At 35.8% G+C, this 20,928-nt stretch overlaps 1 long non-coding RNA gene and 1 pseudogene across 1 annotated transcript in view; one reads left to right on the top strand and one right to left on the bottom strand.

The window, feature by feature from the left end:
- The window catches only part of LOC144314022 (uncharacterized), a 101,148-nt gene that overhangs the window by 23,132 nt on the left and 57,088 nt on the right, over positions 1-20,928 (top strand). The window lies entirely within an intron of this gene.
- On the bottom strand, positions 80-5,254 carry LOC144294412 (small ribosomal subunit protein eS17 pseudogene; annotated as a pseudogene).

The following is a 20,928-nucleotide window of genomic DNA, read 5'->3' on the forward strand; positions in this document are numbered from 1 at the left end:
TTTTACCATATTAGTGACCAATAAAGGTTGTTTTCTCTAGATAAATCTGGATATAGTAATCCTATTGATAGCTTTCCTTCTATAAGATGGCAATTTTTGTTGTTGTCCAAGGTTTATTGAAGATAGTATAGCACTGTAGCAGAAAGATGCAAATGGCTCCAACTGGTATCTTGAAATTCACCCCCACTGTGGGCTGAGAGACCTGCAAGCTGGACAGATGCCAAAGTTCAACACCTTCAACATCTCCTTGGTGTCACGATCTATTTCGAAGATCTCCTGATCTAGGACTGAGACCTCAGGAACACAATTACTTCTTTCTTCCCTCAACTCCATCTGCAGTTTGCTGGGGGTCTCTCTCACCCGGCCTCTGTGAATCAACCTGCTGCCTCATTGTGCAGCTTCTCACTGGCAGTAATGATGACCCCCATGCATACCGGCTTGTGGGTGTGGAAGTGGCTGCTCTGGCCCCTGTAGGACTTCTCAGTGATGACCTGTGACACCCTCTTCATGGTTTTGGTGCGCACATTGGCAGGTCCCTGGTAAAAGAGCAATATAGATATTTTTATCTTCTGTAATGTTCTTTCAAGAGTCAGTGTGCTGCAGTATGTTACTCATTTTATTTTTAATTTTTTAAGAAAGATGTTATTTATCTGAGAGAGAGAGAGAGACTGGGAGTGGGAGAGAGTATGTGTGGGGGAAAGGGGCAGAGGGAGAAGCAGACTCCCTGATCCACAGGGGGCTGGATCCTAGACACTGAGATCATGATCTGAGCCAAAGGCAGGCCTTAACCCATTGAGCTACCCAGGAGACTCATTTTATTCATTAACTAGGAGCTCCATGAATACTTTTCTTGTGCCTGTTCTGCAAATTTATCCAAGATCAGATGTGTCCTTAACCAACCTTTTGCTTAAAATCTCCATTAAAATTTAAATGTTTCCTTCAAGTTGGTCCTCATAAGGTCACCTGTTAACTACTTACTGAGTTGGACACATAGCAGTTATAAAATTATAAAGTAAGAGCTGGTTAAAAAGGGAAAGTAAAATCAAAATCAAAGGGTAAGGTAAACAACCATACTTAAATACACACAAGACTACTTTTTTTAAACTGTAAAATATTGAAATGATAATTTGCTAGGGAGACTTCTATATTTTGTTTTTATTGCTAAGTCAGTTCAAGATTCTAATAGAACGCCTCTTGACTGTAATAGAGATTAATGTGCAAACCTAATACTTAACTCCCCAGTGATAAGAAGGCAATTGAAAATAATGGTGGCTGAAAAAAATCACAGGCAGCTAATATCACTGAGAACAATCAGAAGTTTTGTAAAATTGTATTTTTGTGAAGCAGACTGCTTGAAATATCCTCTAACAATATATATATTATTGAACTGATCAACTAAAAGAAAGATTCTTTAGATTAAATACAGATAATTCTTCAGTATAAGAGGGAGTGGAGTATAGTAGCTAAAAGCACAGACTTTTGAGCAAAATTATGAGATTTTGGTTCTGAGCTTTTACAGTTTCTGTGTGACCTAAATTGTTCTGTACCTCAGTTTCTCCATTAGTAAAAATTATAGAGTATTATTGCATATACTCCATGCTTCATAGCATTCTTGTGAAAACTAAGAATTGATTTACAGGAATCACTTACACTGATGATGCTTAGCAACTAGAAATCAATATAGGACAACAAGTTAAGTTATTAATGTGAATTGGAGCAAACAAAATATCCAATAGATTTATTTAATTTTATTCATCCTCAAATTTTTGCAGCAATATGGACTTTAGCAGCAATAAATGTTTCTATAATTGAGATGATTTTAACAACACAAACAACAAAAAACAAACAAAACCATACAGGTAAGCCTTAATGATTTTAAATTCAAAAAACTTGGAATTTTATTCCTGCCAGTGTGTGGCTTTCAGTAAGTCATTTGACATCTTAGTAAAATGTACCAAAAAATGCTGATCTTTGTAAGAGGCATGTTCTAAAGAGGACATTAAATGATAAAAAATATTAGAAAGTGATTTCATCACTATAGAAAAATGCAAATATTATTATTAAGACTATACAAATATTACTTTGGTTAAATATATAGAAATTCCTCACTCAAATAAGAGATGGCTCCATTTCAGAGATTACCTTCAATGCTATTTAAAAATAATGTCTTCCATTTGAAGATAGTGAATTGAATCTACCCTTACTCTTGTCTCCAACAAATTAAATTGAAATGGCAATGAAATATTTATAAAGAGATGGGGACATAGCAATCTGAGAATGAGACAAAGGTCATTAACACTCAGAGATTTTGATAAATTTCTGAAAGATAGAAGATGGAATCAAATGACAATCTAAAGGTGAGACAGCAACATGGAGCACACACAGAGAATGGCACATGAAAGCTCTTTTTGTCTCTGGATAAGAAAATCCAGAGTTTGCACTCAGGGTTGGAGGGGAAAAAGGTGATATAATAATGATAATTAATCAAAGGGCTAACAACATAAATACTTCCAAAGTCTCTTACCCTTCCTATCTCAAGCATGCAGCTGAATCATTTTGCCCACTTTAACCGGTACAGAATAATCACAGAAGCAACTTTCTCAAATTATACTCTGTTAACTCCTAATATCAGAGTTATTAAAATTCAATATCAATATCAGACATATCAGTCTTAGTAAAAATTTAGATAGCTTATTCCATTCTGTACCTACTCAATTGAATTTCTGGGGCAGGACATTGGAATATGTATTTTGAACAAGTTTTTTAAGTGGCTTTTCTGCTTCCCACTATATTTTGAGAATCATCACACTAAAGACAATGAACCACCTGACTTGTAGTGGCAAGATTTTCTTTAAAATGTGTGACAAAAGCCTATAGTTGTTTTTTTATTCTGACCGAGATGGAGTCACAGGAACCAGAATTACCCTCCCATTTGGAAACCAAACAGAAAAAAACACCAAAATTTTTGACAAGTTTTTCAGAAATTGGGCATGGCAGTATAAGATCATTGAGAGAGGAAATGCAAAGGAAGTGACCCCTGTGATTGTCTTGGTTTCCTGCCCAGTTTACCCACTACAGAGCAGGGAGGCAAACCAACATGGAGCCCAGTAAGAGAGCAAGAATCTTTATAGATCTGTCCAGGGTCGATTCTTGGTCTCATGTAGGGCCAGAATGAGTTTGTTTTCCTACCTGATAGGGAAAACATATTCATGGGGTTCTGGGTGGAATACTCAGTAGGTTTTCTTGCCTCAGTAGTGGGGAAAAATTAGCCCTCGACTTAAGGCTTCTCTGGTCTCATCTAACAAGGTTATAAAAAAGACTTGAAAGGATCAGGCAAATTCCAAGTCACTTAACTGCATTTTAGAACAAAGAGGAAAAATATTCATAGTAATACAAAAATGTCAATCACTCAGGAGTTAAAATTCAAAATGTGTGGCATCCAATAAAAATATTACCGTGCATGCAAGACACAGGGAAAGTGCCAGGGTAATTCAGTGGGGAGAAAAGAATTTTTTTTTCAGCAAATGGTGCTGAAACTATTTATAGCCATATGTTAAAATGTCAATCTCAATCCTTTACCTCAAACTTTGTACAAAAATTAACCCCAAATGGATCATTGTCTAAAAACTATAAAATTTGTAGACAAAACCAGAAGGATATAGTGATTTGGTTTTGGCAAAGATTTCTTAAACGTGATGCAGATTGATTTAAAAGATAATACAATGGGCTTCATCACAATGAAATATTTTTATTCTTTGAAGGATCCTGTTTTGAAAATGAAAAGGCAAAGCTATCACCTGGGAGAAAATATTTGCAAAATATTTAGCCAACAAAGGAATTTTATCTAGAATATATACAAAACTATGATGATTCAATAGAACAGTCCAATTAAAATGAGCAAAAGATTTGGAGGGTTTCACGTGTGTGTGTGTGTGTGCACGCTCATATGCACATTTACAAATGATGTTGAGCATTTTTTCAGGTATAACTATATTCTTAACAGCAAATCCCTAAAAAACGTACAACATCATTAATCATTCAGGAAATGCAAATTAAAACCACAATAATATACTTCTGTACTCTCAGTAGAATGGCTTCAATCAAGAAGTTTACTAACACCAAATCTTGGTGAAGGTGTGGAACAAGTCGTTCTCATTCACTACTGGTGATAATGTGAAACGATACAACCACATTGCAAAATAGTTTGGCAGTTTCATAAAAAGTTAAAATTTCACCCAGCATATGCCCCAGGCATTCCACTTCTATGTATTTACTTAAGGGAGAAAAGAGCTTGCATCCATACAAAAATGTGTATTTGAAGTTCATAGTAGTTTTACTTTTAAAAGCCAAGACCTGGAAACAACCCAATGTCCAACAAGTGACAGAATGAATAAAAAACTGTGATATATCCATGTAATGGAATACTACTCAGCAGAAAAGGAATGGATCATGGATAAGTGCTACAAAATAGATGCAACCCACAACACTTATGCTGAGTAAAAGAAGCAAGACAAAAAGTAAAAACTGTTTTATTTGTTTGTTTGTTTGTTTAGGGGAGAGAGAGAGAGATAGCACTCATGTATGTGGGATGGGGAGGGGCAGAGGGAGAGGTAGAGAGAATATTAAACAGACTCCATGCTCGATGCAGAGCTCCATGCTGGGCTCAATCTCATGACCCTGAGATCATGACCTGAGCTAAAATCAAGGATCAGAAGCTTAACTGACTGAGCCACTCAGGAGCCCCAATATATGATTCTGTTTACATAAAATTATAGAATATAAAAACTAATCCATGGTATCAGAAATCCTATCAATGATTGACTGGGGCTGGGGTAGGGGTAGGAGATGCAATTGCAAAGGAATATGTGAAAACTATTGAGGTTGATTGATAATCTTAATTATCTTGATTGTAGTGATCATTTCTATGAGATATTCATATGTCAAAACTCATCAAATTTCCCCTGTGGATATGTAAGTTATTGCATTTCCCCCTAGGTTCCTTTCTAAGGCCAATGTACTCGTCCCTAAGCAACTAAGAATATTGGTTGCTGAAAGGTTACTGCTGTATTCTTCCCAGGGAACTTCTCTCTGGAGCAGAAAAATGCATGGCTCAAAGTTTTAACACCTGGGAGAGGATGGCAGATAGCCAGTAACTGGTTTATACAGAAGTGGGATGTCTCAGCCATCTTACTTCAGCTAGGATCAAATACAACCACACATAAGGGTCAGCTCTTTTGTAGATCCAATCCTTCATTTTTCACTTTTTTATAGTTTCTCTCTTGAGACCACTTCCCAATACTCCATGTAACTCCAAACTTCAGAGTCTATCACCATGGAACCCAAGCCAAGATATTTGTCTCAGGATTGGTGTAAGAAACAGATATTAAATAGAATTTTAGTTCTGCATCTTTTATAGGATGTCTGGCAATTATTGGTGGAAAATAGGGTATGAGTAGCTCTAGCGCATTGTCATAATATTTACCACTGGTAAAACGCAATGTGTAAATGGTGGAGGGGAATCACTGGCTGACACTCAGTATCTCTGGTGCTTGAGAGGTGTGATGGAAAGGGTTAACTATAAAGGCTATGAATTGGGAGGCAGTTACTGAGTATATTTGATTCATGGACTTCTTGAACAATGATGATGATTCACTGCTGGTCCAAGGCAAACTAAAAAATCCATAGTCTTTTTGCTATCGCTTAAGGAAAATCTCCTGTACCAGGATTGTGTCTGCCTCAATTTGGTACAACTCTGAAGGGTCATCCTAGCTCTGTAGCTCCTAGTAGGATGGGCTGAAGTCTCAGCTACCGCTGCATTGTCAGCTCCTGTTTCTGCTTGGTGTGGCCATGTTCACTTTCTTCCAACTGTATCTCCAAAGAGTATTCCCAAATGAGCCATCTGCATGTGACTTTCTGTAGTCTTTTTTTCCAAGGAACCCAATTCTAGGCCTGCCCATGCTCTTTAGAGCTAAACTGTCCCTTTTCCATCTACACCGAGTTCCCCTTCTGTGTCCTTCAGTGTAGCCTTCCAATTCAGGAAGGTGGGCTCCTAGGGAAACAAAAAACAGGATTATATAACAGAAACAAAACTGGCCCAAGCCACCTCTATACAGCAACCAGGCTTCATTCTTAAACATGATTGATACTCAAAGATCTCTAGGCTCTTAAGGGCAGCAACAGTACAAAAACAAGGGAAGAGGAGGCTAAACATTCTAATTGGTATTTTTGGTCTAACAGCGATCTGTGTTTTAATCAGTTTTTCCCTTGATCACCTCTGAGATTGAGCAACTTTTTATATTCTTAAAGTCCACTTGTGTGTTCTCTTCTGTTACTCCCTTGTATATATTATTTGATAATGTGTTGACTGCACTACACATACCTAATTAACCCCAGAGAAAGAAGATTTTGCTTGTTTGTATTGTTCTTGTTTTTTGTTGTTGTTGTTGTTTCGTCTTTTTACTTATTTACCTTTAGAGCTCACTTGGTTTGTTTTTCTCTCTTTTGCTTTATTTTGAACCAATGTTCTTTCTTTAAGGTTGTGTTCTTCATGTTATCATAGCATAGGATGAAATTTTTGATGAGAAGTTCTGATGAGAGCAGTGCCTTTTTTTTTTGGAGTTTCAACTAAAAGCAGATTTCCAATGAGTAAAACAATTCAACCTCTCTATGTAATTCTACTAAATGTCTTCCCTTGGCTGTTCTATTTGAGGTCCTTAGTACATAACCAAATCATAATTAATATCAGCGCATATGCTACATATGCCATAAAATGTTCTTCATTAGATACATCTGAGTCCATCAGTGGTATTTAAAAAAGAGAGAAGGAGAGAGAAACAGAAACAGAAACAGAAACAGAAAGAGGCATTTGGGTAGAGTTTATAGGTGTAGGATTGTAAAACAATTTAGAAGTAGTCATTTGGGTACAAAGGATGTGCAAAATAATGATGACTATTAAATATGTCAGATCTAGTCCCCAACTAAGTATTAAGGGAAAAATTCAGTATCTCTAGAAAGGATGGATGGTCCCCTATAATTTATCTAATCTTTATTCCTCATTCAATATCATTGGGGAAGCCATTCATGCAATGAGGGGTCAGTCTTTGTATCACCTTGGCCTGTGATACAAGGTCACAGGCAGATCACTTTTTTAGGCAGATCACTTAACTTCTCAGAATCTCAACTTCTTTGTCTTGGAAATGAGGTTAGCTGTAATACCTGCTTTCTGGAGTAGTTGCTTAGATTAAATTTGTGAGAACAATGCCTACAACATAATAATGCTCTGTGTGGTAAGATATTGTTATCATTTTTAAAATTGCTATGAGGTACATATACTAATGTTTAGATATCAATTTTTAAAGCCGTTTAGAATGTTTAATTTTGGTGTACATGAAAGGGGGTGTTAAAATTAGTGACAAGTTTCATAGAAATCTTGTTTGGTTTTATTTATTCCACAGCTTAGTAAAATTAATATAAATCTAACACACCTGCTGAAAATTAGCTTTAACTCTATACTTGTAAACAGCATCATCCCAATTATCTTAGATAGATTACCACATTTAAGTAATATGTTTTCTAATAAGATTTGTTCATGTAGACATTGTATTAAACTGGTTAAGAGATTAATTGTCTAGAGTTTACTAGAGAATAGCACAACAGAGACTACTGTGGTCTATGTTCATTATTTAAGCAAGTTCCAAATATGACTCAAAGCTTCTGTTAGGTTAGATTTAAAACTAGATCTAGATTTCAAGACATATTTTTAAAGATATTATTTTACCAAGTGAATTTTATTTGCCAAATTGTTTATTTCACTTGTTAAAATTGTTTGAAGTACTACTTTGAATATACTATATGTTATATATTATATATCTATTGTTGTATTTGGTTTGTAAATCTCCTATGGTGTCATTTATATAAAAGAATGTAGTTCAAACAAATGGTTTTTCTTTTAATTTTATACGGAAACATCTATTTTTGTGGACAGATCTTTGATTTGGGGTTGACATCCTTTTTGCAGCACATAATGTCAACTGAAGCTCCAATTTTCTTTTGTTTGTGGTTTGTATGGAATTTTTGTTTAGGGTTTCTGGTTTTCTTATACTGTGTTGGTTTCTCTGTTGACCTTCAGCTTTCTAAAATATGCTTTTTATTTTATTTTTTAAATTTCACTTTATTTTCTTTAGTAACTCATATAATTTCAGCACACTCTAAAATGACTACTTGAGACATCCATCTCCACACCCTTTTTATGAGATTTAGTTGAAGCAAAATTCAGTGGTGGTAAATAGATGTTTCAGACAGCTGCATTTGCAAAAAGTTTGAAAATAATTAGAGAAAAAAAAAGCAGCCTTTGGAAAAAATCTGCCCTTATTCTTCTCTTGTTTCTAAATCTCTCTATTTTTCAAGAAGTCTTTCACATCTGGAGTTACCCTTGGAAACAAAACTTCCTGAACTTTTACTCAATAATTTATTTCCTATATGCCCCTACTTCAAAGACCACCTTGACCACACTTTCCATACTTCTCTCTTGAATCTTAGATCCAACTCACCATTAGCTGGTTAATAAAGGAGAAAAAAATGTTTGTTGACCTTCAATGGAAGGAAGAGGCAAGGGATGAAAGAAGTCTCTGAATACAAACCATGAACTCCTTGGTTATAGGTATATACACTGGAGAGAAAATTTTGAGCAAAAAGGTGATATTATTAATACATTGATAAAGCTTTGAATAACAGTATAAACTGAAGTATCTTTGCTCTGGTAACAGACTGAGCCTGAGGACTAATAGAATGGAAGAAGTGTTGCAAAGGAGGACAAATGGCTTTCCTGGACAATTTTATACTATGCAATTTTTCTATGAGGGTATTTGCCATTACTGTCACCTACTTCATAATTTTTTCTTCTGTCATCTCACTCACAGGAAACTCTAGTCTTTGACACAGAACTTCACAATATTGCCCATGTGACATACACTAGAGTTTAGTGCATTGAGAGATCAGTGCAAAAGGATCAGTAGTATAATTCTTTATCAGATCTAGATAGCATGTCAGCTAAAATGGCCTGGCTTTTTGGTAGATTGGCCAATAAATTCTTTCTCTTTTCTCTTCCTGTGACTTTTTTATTATGTGTGGCCAACCAGAGGCTGTTAATAATGTCCCAAGAATTATATGTAGATTTTAGTGAGAAGCATAGACCCCACTTATGTTTATGGTTCAAAATGCACACCAAAATTGTAATTCCAGACATTATCTCAGCTAATTGTGTATTTGTGCTTTGTTTTCTATTTATGTTACTTGAATATAAATATCTCAGAAAACCTATCAGGATGATTGTTAATAAGAAAGCTCCAAATTGGAAGTTTCTATGTTTATGGCTTTCTTAAGTTATACTAAAAAAAATCAATTTTTTATTTCCAAGACTTTATGCAAGTTGTTAAATGTGAAAACATTCCATTTATTGTGTAAAAAGATTTGGTTTGTATATGCCAAATGTTGTTGTTTTTCCTTTTAAGCTTTTGTAATGTTTAAATACATACTTGGTTGGAGATTGTGTTATTCTTTGAGTCCAGAAATGTTCATTAGCATCTTTGCAGGGAGTATAAGTAACCCTGCCATATGCATGTATTTAGTTTCAAGTGGAGAGGGCAAGAACATTTTCAGTGGATTAAAATTATTCTCTATGCCTCAGAAAATCTATGGCAGTAATTATGAGAAGATAGCATAATTATGCAAACCACTTAATGGATTTTCAAAATGGCAGGACACTTATCATTTATTTATTTTAAATATTATGATGCATTAATAAAATGAAAAAGGAATGTTTATTAACAACAGCAAGGCAGTAGGGTACAGAGGCAAAAGGTAGTGGTGAAAAAAATGTAGGTGATGTTTTGGTCCTCAGTCTGCTCAGTCTTATTTAAATTTTTTTTGGACTCCAGGGTATAAGATATGACATTTATTGGTCTTTCCTAACATGGTTCCAAAATGGTTCTTTCCAGAACTTTCACTGTAAAAGGAAGAAAAGGGAAAAATAGAGTGATAGAGACCTAGTAAAGGATGTGTTGATTGTTGGCTTAAGGCTAAATATCTAAAATTAGCCCATTGGAGATTCAGAAAGAGAGTTAATTGGGTTATATTAGGGCCCAAATGAGATTGGACACCAGGTATCTTTTCTAAAAGATTGTAAAATACTCTACCTTCCATTTGTTGGGGAGAAAACATTTTTCTTTACCCTTCAAGATTGTTTTGGCTAGTCTAATAATTAAATTGACATGAAAGAGATTAACAGGAGAAAAACAAATTTAATTATGTACATATGGAGGTACCACAAGATTCTGAGGCTCCCCAGCAATCAGGCAGTTGAGGCTCATACTGTCATCCAAAGCTAAAGAGAAAGGATTAAGGGTTTGGGACTTCAAAGAGTAGGAAGACAATTCACAGGAAGATGAAGAAGAGTAAATATTTGGTAAACAATGTTTGCAGGGCCACTCAGAAGCAATGGGACATAGAAATTTTAGCAAATAGACTTTGCTGGGTTCCTCCCTGTTTACCACACCTAGCTCATATTATAACAGTAGTTATCTATATGATAGTTCTTTTCCTGGAGCAGGTTCTCTATCTAAATTCTTTTATTTTTTTATTCTTTTATTATTTTTTAAGATTTTATTTATTTATTCATGAGAGACACAGAGAGCGAGAGAGAGTGAGGCAGAGACACAGGCAGAGGGAGAAGCAGGCTCCATGCAGGGAGTCCGATGTGGGACTTGATCCCGGGACCCCAGGGTCACACCCTGGGCTGAAGGCGGTGCTAAACCGCTGAGCCACCCAGGGATCCCCTCTATCTAAATTCTTTTAGGCAGCTTGAGTGAAGGTCAAGGGTTCTTCCTAAGCCTTTTCTTTTCTTTTCTTTTTTTCTTTTCTTTTCTTTTCTTTTCTTTTCTCTTTTCTTTTAATAATTGGCTTAAAATAATCCAATACCAAAGAGACATTTTGGGGTGGCAAATTTTGCTCCCCTATACTTTGATTTCATGCATTGGATTTATTGAGATAATCTGGGCTATGAAAGAATGATATCATCTCATCATCATTATTTAATCATCATGATTTTCCTTTATTGTTGATTATGTGCCATTCATAGCTCTTAGCACTTTGCAAGTATTAAAACATTTAATCTGGGGTGTCTGGGTGACTCAGTCAGTTAAGCGTCTGCCTTTGGCTCAGGTCATGATCCTGGGCTGGGATCAAGCCCTGCATCTGGCTCCCTGCTAAGCAGAGAATCTGCTTTTCCCTTTCTCTTCCCCTCTTCCTTTTCCCTTGCTCATGCTCTCTCTCTCTCTCTTTTTCTCTCTCAAATAAATAAAATATTTTAAAAAATTTGATCTTTACAAAAATGAGATAGTTGTGACACAGATCAATATTATTATTAATTTCTTTTTTGTATAGTTAATTTATTTTCGATTAATTTTTATATAAGTCCTTCACAATGTATTTTAATATTTGAATTGACTTTACAATATCTTAAAATATACTTAGTAGACAATTTTTAAAAAAGATTTTATTTATTTATTCATGAGAGACATGCAGAGAGAGAGAGAGAGAGGGAGGGAGGGAGGCAGAGACACAGGCAGAGGGACAAGCAGGCTCCATGCAGGGAGCCCGATGTGGGACTCGATTCCGGGTCTCCAGGATCAGGCCCTGGGCTGAAGGCAGGCGCTAAACTGCTGAGCCACCCAGGGATCCCCTACTTAGTAGACTTTTGATCACTTTTACTGATTTCACAGACCACTTTTAAAAATTTCACATTTTTGTTTTTTAGATCATGATTTTTATTAATTTCTGTTTTTTTGTGGGATATTTAATTGACAGGATTTTATTTATGAGGAAGCATGGAAAACTTCTGCATCATTGGTTATGTCTAAGAATGTCCTTGCACATGGATAGTAGCTCAATTTATTTTTTATTTTTATTTGAAAGATGCCATCTATTCGTGAGAGACACAGAGAGGAGGCAGAGACAGGCAGAGGGAGAAGCAGCTCCCACCTGCCCCAGTAGCTCATTTTAAAACTGAATTTTTATAATAAGTATTGCCTACTTGGAATGTGTTCTAACATTTGTCACAGTAGATGAGTCATCAGATAGCCAATGGAGTTTTTAATTTTTTTTGTCTCTAAGTTATTTGTAACTACCTGCATGTTTGTAAACATTTTTCTTAATTTTATAAATTCAGAACCAAACATGTTGACATGGATATGTTATCATTAGTGTTGCTTGGTGCTCAGTGAGTTCTATCTTGAAGTTGCAAGCATTCTTTCAGGCTTTCATGTTGATATGTTCCTCTACATTATGAAGCCTTGCATAAAAATTAATGTTTTATTCTTTTATTGTTCTTCTATTTTTAGTTCCTAGCAGTGTACCTGATGTATTTGTTAAAGTCATTGAATTCTTGAATGAATTGTTCTAGCAGCTTGAGAGAATAATATTTAGTACTTTCAAATGGTAATGTGGGGTCTAAAGAACCATCAAGAAACTGAAATAAAAAATCAATTTAAGATGTTTATCTCTCCTGGCCACCTGGGTGGCTCAGTGATTGAGCATCTGCCTTAGGCTCAGGGTGTGATCCCGGGGTCCTGGGATCCAGTCCCATGTCAGGCCCCACAGGAAGTCTGCTTTTCCCTCTGCCTATGTCTCTGCCTCTCTCTGTGTCTCTCCTGAATAAACAATTAAAAAAAAAAGAGAAGTTTATTTCTCCTGTGAGAAGTATGTAGACCAGGTTAGAGTTATATTGTCAGAATGGTTGTCCATACATTATATATCATTAATAGTCAAAACTTCAAGAATCATCAATCAATAGATTTTAACATCATCAGGAAGCCCTTGTAGCATTCATTTAGATGCTGCCAGGATTCTGACAATCATGTTTCTATTTCAAGTATTCTGGGCAGCTTTGTTAGAACTTAATTTGGACAAAAGGTGTTCAGCCTGCAAAAGCCTAAGCTAGCCTCTATAAGTTTTCATAAATGACAGAGAGATGCTGGAAAGAGATTATTATTTTATTGGACTTTGACCTAGAGCAGGAAGTTAGTTTCACAAAGGGAATTTCTAATGCTGTCAGATGATAAAATTGACAACTGGGTGCTTTGGTAGGACCTTTCCGTTGTTGTGGCTCGTCTGTTTATTTGATAATGATGCTCTATCTAGTTAATTTCTCCTGTTGCTATTGTTACAATTTATCAACATTAAATAAATATATATCTTTTGCTTGTGACTGTTGACATTTTTTATTTTGTTAAACAATCATCTTTACTCTTGTGCCATCTGCTCATATTGGAGGAGGAAAGTGAACAGTGGGTGTAAGTGGGAAAGAAAGGCAGAGAGAAAAATAATATAAAGTGAAAACTACTGGGGGAGTTTTGAGGGGTGGGGGCACAAAAAATTGAGAACATAAATGACTGAGTAAATAGCCAAAGAGAAGATAAAGGTGTTTGTTTTGTATGGTAGACACTTAAAAAGTGCAAATGCACTTTTTAAAAAAGATTATCTATTTATTAGAGATACAGAGAGAGAGAGAGAGAGAGAGAGATAGAGACAGGCAGAGGGAGAAGCAGGCTCCATGCTGGGAGCCTGACGTGGGACTTGATACCAGGTCTCCAGGATCAGGATCACACCCTGGGCTGAAGGTGGCACTAAACCACTAAGCCACCGGGGCTGCCCTGCAAATGCACTTTGAAGAAAGAAAAATCTTCAGATAATTACTAAATAAAATTGGTTCAATGAAACACTACTCTTATTATCAAAATAAAAACCATTCCTGCTGACCCATGTACATTTTAGGTCTAAGAAATATATCCTCAGTAAAGAACTATTAATTTATCTTATTTTCCCCATGCTAATCATATTATATGGGGAAAGTAATCACATGGTGGATCTTTTCTGGGGAGGCTGAGTTAATCATCAAGTGTTCTCTAACCTCTGCCTTACAGGTAAAATGATGGTGTAGCAAGAGAAGTAACACATGCCAGAGATATAGCATGTAGGGATTGAGTCTGGTAACATTGCTTAATTTCATTTCCTTTTAAACAAGTCTAATTTGTATATGAATACAGTGTGCAATTACTCCCGTGGTTGACATGGGGAAGGGAGGTATTCACACTCAGAACACTATTACTGTTATTAAAATTTGTATAAAAGAGAATTAAAATATCAGTTTGTCTTTTATAATCAGAAGGATTTATAACCTTTTTTAAAAAAAGATTTTATTTATTTATTCATAAGAGACACACACAGAGAGAGGCAGAGACACAGGCAGAGGGAGAAGCAGGTCCATGCAGGGAGCCCGACGTGGGACTCGATTCCCAGTCTCCAGGATCACGCCCTGGGCTGAAGTTGGCACTAAACCACTGAGCCACCCGGGCTTCCTGATTTATAACCTTTTAAAAATAGTATTCTTCTTACTGAATTTGGTCTTAAATACCTTAAAAATAATCACATACTTACATGTGTTAGGTCATTGATAATGGCGTATTACTTTTATCCAAAAGAAGGGAAAATGAAATGCACTTTGATTTTTAGGAAATAGCACATGAGAGTATCATGGCAATATACGCTCCAAGATAGACCTGGAATTCCTAGAATCTGGGAGAGAGTTACTTTGTAAGTCCCCCAAATCTTGAGATATAAATCTATTGGAAGATAAGGGGAGGTGTAACAATGTAATCAGAGCACATAAAAAGAGGGCAGATGTTGCTGGGATTAAAGACCATGCACTGAGAGAAATAAAGAGACTCAAGATAACTGTACCTTCTGATGGAAGCTGGCCCAATTAAGAGGTGATGTGAATGCATATGGAGGAATAACAATACAGTCGACTGAACCCAGGTATCCTAAGTAGAACCCTACCATTCCTGAAACTGGTCAAGTATGGAGAGTTACCAAAATGGGGAACACCGAAGCAAGTTGGGAGTAGGGAGATGAAGAGTCAATTTTAGGTATGCTAAATTCTTGAGTTGTGTATTATACAAGTAAGTGATGATTTCAAGAGGATAATTAATTGAATATAAGGAACTGGAATTCAGGGAGAGAGGATAAAAATATGTGAGTTTCTAGCATATAGATAAAATTTAATAAGTCTGGGACAAGGGTGAGTTGAATATGGTACTCATCCCCAGTGCAGAATTTAAGGGAATGGCACCAGTACCTCAGTAATCAAGATAAAGAGTCTTTTAACTTGTTATTTTAAAAATAAAAATAATATAAAAATCCATGATGAAAATAGCAAAAATAGCAAAATGTTAACGTGTCTCAATGGGACTAGTTGTGATTTACTTAAAGAATGAGTTTAGATAGAGAAGACAATTAATCCAAGGACTAAACTCTGAAGCATTTGAATTTTTTTTTTTTTTTAAATCACTGAAGACCTGAGAAGGAACCAAGAAGTCAGGACAGAAAGAACTGGATGTGTTTCTAACTGTGAGGTGAAGGCCCAGGGGGGAGGTAGCATTTACCTGTGTCAGGAGATGAGAGAGGTTGAGAAATGTTCTCTAGGTTACAAATAAAATAAGAAATCATTCATGACCTTGATGAGAACTGATTCAGTGGAGTACTGGGGTCAAAAGCTTAACTGGAATGAAAGAAAGAGAGCATTGGGAGAGGTCAGGATAACACTTAGAGTGTTGTTTTTATTTTGTAGGTTGCACAATGTGACTTTTTTTTTTTTAAAGGTGTAAAACAATGATTTTGGGGACACCTGGGTGGCTCAGTGGTTAAGCATCTGCCTTCAGCTCAGGGCATGATCCTGCATTAGGCTCCCTGCAGGGAGCCTGCTTCTTGCTATGTCTATGTCTCTGCCTCTCTCTGTGTCTTTCATGAATAAACAAAATCTTAAAAAAAATTAAAAATGATGATTTTGTATATGTATACACTTTGAAATGATGATCATGATCAAGCTGATGTAACATATCGATTTCCTCACTAATTATCACTTTTTTGTGTATGCGTGGTGAGAACATTCAAGGTCCACTGCCTCAGCAAATTTCAAGTGTGCAATACAAGATTATTAACAGCAACCTCCATACTGTATACTACTAGGTCTCCAGAACTTATGCATCTTATAACTAAATGTTTGTACCCTTTAACTAACGTCGCCCCCATTCTCTCCTCAACCTCTAGAAGTCCCTGGAGACTGTTCAATTCTCTGGTCCTGTAGTTTGACTTTTGCAGATTCCACATATAAGCTTTGCTGTAAGGGATAACAGGGGAGGAATGACAACAAAAAGGGGATTTGAGATTAAAGAAGAGACTTCCTTCAATGATGGAGTTAACATTGTGTCAGTGATATCAAGAGACTTCTACAGGCAACACGGACAGTTGGTAATGTGGGGATATGGAATACAACTATGGGAGTAATAACCTTGAGTAGGTATTAGGGAATAGGGAGCTATTGTGCAGCAGAAGACCTGGCTTTATAAAGGAGCATGGGCCGTTCACTCATTGTAATAATAGGGAAGACAAAGTAATCCCTCAATCCTCACCAGAAATCCTTCTATATATCTTATTTACCAAGTTGAATATTTTAAGTCAACTTCTTTTTTTCAAATGATCCATCCATCTGTCCTCCATACTCCATTTGACACAGTACAGAAGTCTATTTTTTATTAAAAATTAAGAAAAATAGAATCTATCAAATGTGAGCTCTCCTTGACTTTTAATCTCTGATCAAACATAATGGAGATAGTACTAATCCTTCTGTCCCCCTAAGAGAATCTACAGTGAAAGTTGTTTTTCCTTCTGAGGTCCATTTCTACCTATGCTATGGATTCCATCCCCTTTGGTCAGCACACACCTTGTTCCATCATGATTCCACTTCTTACCTGTATCTTTATGTTCCCAACTTTTCAAATCCCTCCCTTGCTCAGGTCAGTCCCACACAAAAGAAAATAAATACCTTCCTTAATCCTATATTACTTATAAAAAAATCCCTACATATTGCCTTTTTCCTTTGTAGCTGCTTCTTAAAGAATCTGCACTCATTATTTTCGTTTTTCATTTATTTTTTTTTAAAATTGAGGTATAACTGACTTCTAATATTATATGAGTTTCAAGTGTACAACACGCTGGTTCAATATTTGTATATATTGCAAAATTATCATCACAAAAAGTCTAGTTAACATTCATCACTGTATATAGTTACAAAAATTATTCTTTTTGTGATGAGGACTCTTAAAAATCTATTCTATTCTATTCTATTCTATTCATCTGTTCTAGTAATTTATAAAATACACAATACCGTATTATTGATTGTAGTCTCCATGCTATACAATATATCCCTGCAACTTCTATGTTTTATAACTGGTAGTTTGTACCTTTTTGTATTGCGCCACCACACCATTCATACTTTGATCATTATCAGAGAAATTGTCATAATTATCATTTAATAATATTATTTGTTATTATTATTAATTAGTTAATAACAACACTATTAGTAGAATTGTGAACTACTTCAAGTATGCTGGAAAGTATAAATCAATAAAAGTAAGTTAACCCACAAAATAATACCCAAACTTAAGAATTCAATAACAAATGATAATCACCATTGTACCCCTCTTCACCTGTATTTCAGGCAAAAAACAGGCAACTCTTTTGAATTCATTATTTATCCATTTCATACACATTTTTTTATCTTTTAAGGCAAATCTGTGTATGCCCAGAAAATATTTTACTTTGCATGTCTCAACATTTTATATCAACTTTATCATACCCTGTGCATCCAACTGCAGCTTTTTCTTTTCTCTCAAGTTTGTGAGATTTGTCCTTGCAGATACATGTATCTTCTAGGTGTTCATTTTTACTGTCAAATAGCATTTTTTATAGGAATTCATGGATTGCATTCCAAATAAATGGATATTTGTGTCACTCCCATTTTTCTTTCAATCAAATATCTTGCAATGAATATGTTCAAATGTCTCCTCATAAACAAGTTGGGTGCTTCTCTAGTGCAATAGTTCTCAAAGTGTGATTTGGGGCCTGTGAGATCAAAGTTATTTTTATGAAATAATAAGGTATTATTATTTCTGCAGGGTAGAGTTTTCTATAGGCAACATGACATGTGCTATGAAAACAAATTGAATGTGGAGGCGAATATGAATACTATGGTTTTCTTCTAATAACACAGAAAGTAGAAAGATTTACAAAGATGTAGAACAATGCCTCCTTTTTACTGTTTTTGTTTTTTAAAAATGTAGCTATTTTATGAAAAATGTTATATATATTAATGTATGATTGGTTTACTTTTATTTTTTAAAATTGAATAATAATTGTTTAAAATTTTCTGTTTTTTTTTTTAAAGATTAAATTTGTTTATCTGGAAGAAAGATAAAGAGAACATGAGCAGGGGGAGGGTCAGAGGGAAAGGGAGAAGCAGACTCCCCTCCTGGTATGGGGCTCAATCCCAGGACCCTGAGATCATGAGTTGAGCCAAAGTCAGATGACTAACCAACTGAGCCATTGAAACACCCCTAAATCTTACGTTTTAATTTTTCATAAATTAAGGTTTTCCTTCCTTTGTGCTATTTCTTCAGAGTCACCCTCTACACAGTACAATCTCTAGCAACCATTGATTTGTTCTTCAATCTCTATTTCATCTTTTCAAGAATGTCCTGTAACTGCAATCACACATCATCTAACACATTAAATATTGACAAATATAATCCTTACAAACAAATGTTCTGTATGTCTATTATGCATAATAACCTGTAAGACTACAAAAAGCTTCTAATATAAAAACAGCCTGATAACTTTTGTTATGGTGTATAAATTTAATATTTGAATTGCTTTGCTTGAGGTATATGCATTACCACATCTCCTAGATGTTGCCTATTTCCTCTCAAAATCAGTATCATATGAGAAATAGTGTTGCTCCTAAGCCTTGGCAATATTTGGGATTGCTGCAGATGTTCAACTGCTGTCACTTTGTTGAGGGCAAACACGAGTCTACTTGTGGTTTGGATTAGCAGTTCTCTCATAATGAATATGATAGAATATTTTGTGATATACCTTTTGATCTTTATCTTCCTCTTCTGAGAACCGACTATATGTTAGATATAACAAAGTATTAAATTATGTGCTATAAAATTAATATTTTGATGTACAATTATCAGAACATTTTATATCTTAAAATAATTCTTTCTCACTATATGTGGACAGTCACTCTGTATGCCTTTTGGAACCATTTCCCAGGGTCCTTGCAGGAGTTTTATTTTATTATTTCTATTATTATTATTATTATTTAAAATAATTTTTTTATTGGTGTTCTATTTACCAACATACAGAATAACACCCACTGCTCATCCCGTCAAGTGTCCCCCTCAGTGCCCGACACCCATTCACCCCCACCCCCCGCCCTCCTCCCCTTCCACCACCCCTAGTTCGTTTCCCAAAGTTAGGAGTCTTTATGTTCTGTCTCCCTTTCTGATATTTCCCACACATTTCTTCTCCCTTCCCTTCTAGTCCCTTTCACTATTATTTATATTCCCCAAATGAATGAGAACATACACTGTTTGTCCTTATCTGATTGACTTACTTCACTCAGCATAATACCCTCCAGTTCCATCCACGTTGAAGCAAATGGTGGGTATTTGTCATTTCTAATAGCTGAGTAATATTCCATTGTGTACATAAACCACATCTTCTTTATCCATTCATCTTTCGTTGGACACCGAGGCTCCTTCAACAGTTTGGCTATTGTGGCCATTGCTACTATAAACTTCGGGGTGCGGGTGTCCCGGCGTTCCATTGCATCTGTATCTTTGGGGTAAATCCTCAACGGTGCAATTGCTGGGTCGTAGGGCAGGTCTATTTTTAACTGTTTGAGGAACCTCCACACAGTTTTCCAGAGTGGCTGCACCAGTTCACATTCCCACCAACAGTGTAAGAGGGTTCCCTTTTCTCTGCATCCTCTCCAACATTTGTGGTTTCCTGTCTTGTTAATTTTCCCCATTCTCACTGGTGTGAGGTGGTATCTCATTGTGGTTTTGATTTGTATTTCCCTGATGGCAAGTGATGCAGAGCATTTTCTCATGTGCGTGTTGGCCATGTCTATGTCTTCCTCTGTGAGATTTCTGTTCATGTCTTTTGCCCATTTCATGATTGGATTGTTTGTTTCTTTGCTGTTGAGTTGAATAAGTTCTTTATAGATCTTGGAAACTAGCCCTTTATCTGATAAATCATTTGCAAATATCTTCTCCCATTCTGTAGGTTGTCTTTTAGTTTTGTTGACTGTATCCTTTGCTGTGCAAAAGCTTCTTATCTTGATGAAGTCCCAATAGTTCATTTTTGCTTTTGTTTCTCTTGCCTTCGTGGATGTATCTTGCAAGAAGTTACTGTGGCCGAGTTCAAAAAGGGTGTTGCCTGTGTTCTTCTCTAGGATTTTGATGGAATCTTGTCTCACATTTAGATCTTTCATCCATTTTGAGTTTATCTTTGTGTATGGTGCAAGAGAGTGGTCTAGTTTCATTCTTCTGCATGTGGATGTCCAATTTTCCCAGCACCATTTATCGAAGAGACTGTCTTTCTTCCAATGGATAGTCTTTCCTCCTTAATCGAATATTAGTTGACCATAAAGTTGAGGGTCCACTTCTGGGTTCTCTATTCTGTTCCACTGATCTATGTGTCTGTTTTTGTGCCAGCACCACACTGTCTTGATGACCACAGCTTTGTAGTACAACCTGAAATCTGGCATGGTGATGCCCCCAGATATGTTTTTTTTTTTTTTTTTAAACTTCCCTGGCTATTCGGGGTCTCTTCTGATTCCACACAAATCTTAAAATAATTTGTTCTAACTCTCTGAAGAAAGTCCATGGTATTTTGATAGGGATTGCATTAAACGTGTAAATTGCCCTGGGTAGCATTGACATTTTCACAATATTAATTCTGCCAATC

This window comes from Canis aureus, chromosome 1, assembly GCF_053574225.1.
Source record: "Canis aureus isolate CA01 chromosome 1, VMU_Caureus_v.1.0, whole genome shotgun sequence".
In the NCBI taxonomy this organism is placed as follows: Eukaryota; Metazoa; Chordata; class Mammalia; order Carnivora; family Canidae; genus Canis; species Canis aureus.